Source organism: Nyctereutes procyonoides, unplaced genomic scaffold, assembly GCF_905146905.1.
Source record: "Nyctereutes procyonoides isolate TBG_1078 unplaced genomic scaffold, NYPRO_anot_genome, whole genome shotgun sequence".
Taxonomy (NCBI): domain Eukaryota; kingdom Metazoa; phylum Chordata; class Mammalia; order Carnivora; family Canidae; genus Nyctereutes; species Nyctereutes procyonoides.
Window position 1 is genome coordinate 8,848,116 of NW_026575046.1, and position 4,912 is coordinate 8,853,027.

Genomic DNA, 4,912 nt, shown 5'->3' on the forward strand with positions numbered 1-4,912 from the left:
TCTTTTGACATTCTAAACTGAAGTAGATGCATATAATCCAAAATTATTTTCTAGCCGTGTGTGTGTGTGTGTGAGAGAGAGAGAGAGAGAGAGTGATCTAAACATGTTAAAATTCATCAATAGATGGATAGTGCAGAAACAACCACAATTTAATTTTTAAACCACTTTATTGAGATGTTTGACATGTAAAAACCATATATTTAATGTATACAGTTAGATAAGTTAGATCGACAGAATTATTTATCTCACATTACTGTAACTGTATTCTTTGTCCATCAGCTCCCCATTTCCCATTTGGCAACCACCTTCTACTCTTTGCTTCTATGAGTTTGACTATATTAGATTACACACATAAGTGAAATATATTATTTTGTCGTTCTGTGTCTGGCTTATTTCACTTGGCATAATGACCTCCAGATGTATCCATATGGTTGCAATGACAGGATTTCCTTCTTTTTTGAAGCTGAATAATATTCTATTGTATTTATACACTGTATTTTATTTATATATTCATCTGTCAAGGTACATTTAGATTGTTTCCATAGCTTAGATATTGTGAATAAAGCTGAAATGAACATGAGAGTGTAGGTATATCTTTGAGATCCTGATTTTAATTGCTGTGTGATTCTTAATATGTTGAAATATAAGAAAATATAACTGGTAAAATTGTACATTTTTTCTCTTTTTATAGTTCAATAGTGTTATGTTAGTACTATGGTTATTTTAGCTATACGTTTTTTTTAGCTATAGTAAACATCTTTAAAAATATGGAGTTAAATCAACTGTAAATATTATTTAATGAGGGACCTCTGTATATTATTATACATATACTTTTAATATTTAGAATATGTAAATTTAAAAAATTATAGTCACTGCAAAGTGTACATCTTCCATTTTCCTATGATTAGATGATTGTTTAAATTAGTCATATAAATTTCAAAACATAAGGTGATACAGTGAAATTATATCTTTTTACTACCAGATAAAATTCCAGCATTTATAGAACAAATATTTGGAAGAAATGGAATTAAATAGCACATCTGTAAACATGTAATTTTTATTTTATTTTAAAAATTACAGGGATAAGATTAGACTACTTAAATGCCAGTGAAAATAAATGTTGAGGAAAGTGGCTAAGGTCCTGGAGCAACATGCTGGTCAGCCTTAAATTACAACATTAGCTCTTACTAAATCAAGACTACCTGCCTCAACTCCTTTAATTCCTCTTATTTTTGTTCCTTCTTCATTACAGGCATGCATTCCTCTTTCATACTCTGTAAACCTACATCCAAAGATCCTAGATTACAGATAAGCCTTCAAGAACTGAAGAATTATCTTGTCGCCCTAATGGTGCCTAGTTTACTCTGAACAGTGGTGTGTCTCATTTATAAATTCAACTTATCAGACTCCTTTAGCCCCCAAAACATACATTGTTGATTGGAAACATGATAATAATTGATGATTTAATTGTTTTATATTCAGTATACAGAATAGCAGCAGTTCTAAGAAATAATTTACTTCTCTATCTCTGGAGATTAAAAAAAATCATTCAGAAGCTATTAGCTTAAATTGAGAGAGACTGAGAGAAAGAGAGAGAGAAAGGAAAAGAAGGGGAATATAGGCAATAAGTGCAGAATAAAGAAAGGAGAAAAGCAGAAGGAAATTGAAAGACAAGTCTCAAATGAAAATATAGTGGTACAAGCAGAAATTTAAGATTGAATCTTCAAGTCTTCTTGAAGAATGAAAAGAGGAAGTATTTTCATATATTTTTATGTTAATTTTATAAAGTATTTTTAATTTTTAGCTCTCTTATCAGTGAAGGCTATTTAGAAAAATATGTCATTCCCATGGCCAACCTCAGCGTAGCATGTAAGAGCATTACCAAAGGTCCAGTATATAAAGAAAGGAATGACTTCTGGCCATATTTGCATTTTACCATACCCGCTCTATCTTACTTGGAAGTCCTTCATGTCCCCACAGCCCTTAATTTGAACAAAAATGTATTCCTCCAGGAGGGCCTCTGAGTCTGCTTTCCAAAATTTTACTCAGGTTCTGACCAACAATAACATCAATCTTAGATTATACTTAACTTCTCGAAGTAGTGGTCATGTGTAATACTAAATGTGAAGGAACATACAATTTACCATATTTATTTTTTTTAATTTTTTAAAGATTTTATTTATTTATTCATGAGAGACACAGGGAGAGAGGCAGAGACACAGGCAGGGGGAGAAGCAGGTTCCATGCAGGGAGCCCGATGTGGGACTCGATCCCTGGACCCCAGGATCATGCCCTGGAGTCAAAGGCAGACGCTCAACCGCTGAGCCACCCAGGCATCCCATTACTATATTTATTGTACAGTATTTCAAACTGATTAAAGTCACTGGGAATATTGTAGTTATTGTTGTTTTATTTTTTTTTTTTTTCATTTAAGACAGGAAATACTTCATTCAAACCCATCAGGGAAATGGAGAGCTTGGGTCTGTAACAAAGTGGTGTGTTTTAAAGCATAGTATAGTGACTGTATATGAGCATATATATACACTGCTACATAGAAATTAACTGTTCAGAACATAATTTTTCAATGTTTAACACAGAATAAGCTTCCTTGTAAAAGCAGGACCTTTGTGGAGTTTTTAACTTTAGCATACCTCTACTTCTTCACCCGCTCCTTTGACAGAATCCACATTAACTTCCTCATAATCCTCAAGGGCGGCCATTTCCTCATGGGCCTCAAAAAACTTTCCTCCTCCATGACTTCACCCACATACCAGTGAGCAAAGGCATGCTTGGTGTGCATCAGGGCAAACTTGTGGTTCAGGCAAGCCCAGTCCTCAGCAGTGGCAACAGTGTTGCTCACCATGCACACAACTCACTGTACTTTGCCCAGGTCTCCACCAGATACCATGGTGGGAGGTTGGTAATTAATGCCAATTTCAAGGCCTGTAGAGCACCAGTCCACAAACTATATGGCCTTGATGGTAGCCACAGCAGCACTGACATCTTTGGGAACCACATCACCACAGCACAACAAGCAGCAAGCCATGTGTTTGCCATGTTGAGGGTCACATTTCACCATCTGGTTGGCTTGCTCAAAGCATCCATTGGTGATCTCTGCTACAGAGAGCTATTCATGGTAGGCTTTCTCAGCAGAGATGACAGGAGCATATGTGGCCAGAGGGAAGTGTATACAAGGATAGGCCACCAGGTTGGTCTGGAGTTCTGTCAAATATTCATGGCTCCATCAAATCTGAGGAAAGCAGTGATGGAGGACATAATTTGACCTATCAATCTATTTAGGTTAGGGTAGGTTGGGCATTCAATATTGTGGTTCCTATGACAGATGTCATAGATTACCTCATTGTTTACCATGAAGGCACAGTCACAGTGCTCCAGGGTGGTGTGAGTAGTAAGGATGGAGTTGTAGAGCTCAACTACAGCTGTGGGAACCTGGGGGCCTGGGTAAATGAAGAATTCCAGTCTGGACTTGCTCCATAATTGACAGGGGGGTGAACCCAGAACTAGTTCCCCCTGCAAAGTTATGGAAAACCAAGAAGCCCTGAAAACCTGTGCACTGGTTGGCTAGTTTCTGAATTCAGTCCAAGACAAAGTCAAAGATCTCCTTGTTGATTGTGTAGTGCCCTCTGGCATAGTTATTGGCAGTATCTTCCTTGCCCATGATGAGCTGCCCAGGGTGGAAAAGCTGGGGGTAGGTGTCAGTGCAAACTTCATCAGTGACCGTGGATTCCAGATCTATAAACACTGCCCTGGGCATGTGTGTACCAGCACTTGTCTCACTGAAGAGGATATTGAAGGAGTCATCTCCTTCCCCAGTGGTCTTCTCACTTGACATCTGACCATTAGGCTGAATGCCATGTTCCAGGCACTAAAGTTTCCAACTGGCATTGCCAATCTGGACACCAGCCTGGAGATGGAGATGCATTCACACATGGTTGTTGTTTTGCCCCTGCCAAGGAGTTGGTGGTGAGGAAAAGGAGAGGTTGTTGCTTCTTACAGCATGACTCTCAGACAGTCAATGTAAGAGAACCTGCTAGAGAATATTTCCATGGAAAACTGTATCTTTCTTCTAACTTAAGGAGTAAAATATTACAAATAAAATAAATCTCTTTGTCATGATGGACACATTTCTTCCCTATGAAGATATATGATCACTATACTGATTTTGAGATTTATCATTCCCATACAAGTTTTATATAGTTCATATATATCCTATCTTTGTATTTCTACTGACACAAAATTGTTCTGTTAATATATATTAATTGAAAAACACTCTAAGTATATTTTTACAGGTCTCTTTATTCACTAAGCTCTATGATTGTTGTGTTAATCCATATTGATAATGTATATGTGGTGCATTGATCACTAGATGATTGCTATCGTATTCTATTTTATATGAATACACCATGCTTTGCGGAATGCTCTGTGGATGGATATTGTTGTGCAATGATTATACATGGTGTGTATCTATAATTTTAAAAACAAATGAACAGTTTATACTTGTTGAATTAATTAGAACTAGATAATCTGTTATTGTTAATGTGTTAAGCATCATCTTTTCCAATAAAACCGGCCTCCTATATAAATATAGATTAGGATAATGAATACATATCTAGAAACTCATTGCAAAACCCAAGGTCACACAGATTTTCTCCAGATATTTTATAGTTTTACATTTTATTTTAAGGTTTATGATCTACTTTGAATTAATTTTCATTTTTTAAAATTCATTTTTATATAAGGTGTGAGATGGGGCCTGAAACATTTTGCATTCAGAAAGCCAGTTATTCCACTACCATTAGTTTAAGAGATTCAGATTCTTCATTGAATTACCTTTGCATTTTTATAATGAATAAAGTCACTCTGTTGGTGTGGATTATTTTGGGTCTTTATT

General features: G+C 36.1%; 1 pseudogene; it reads right to left on the reverse strand.

Annotated features, from left to right (window-relative positions):
* Nucleotides 1–2,642: 2,642 nt before the first annotated feature.
* Nucleotides 2,643–3,951, reverse strand: LOC129509732 (tubulin alpha-1A chain-like; annotated as a pseudogene).
* Nucleotides 3,952–4,912: the final 961 nt, after the last annotated feature.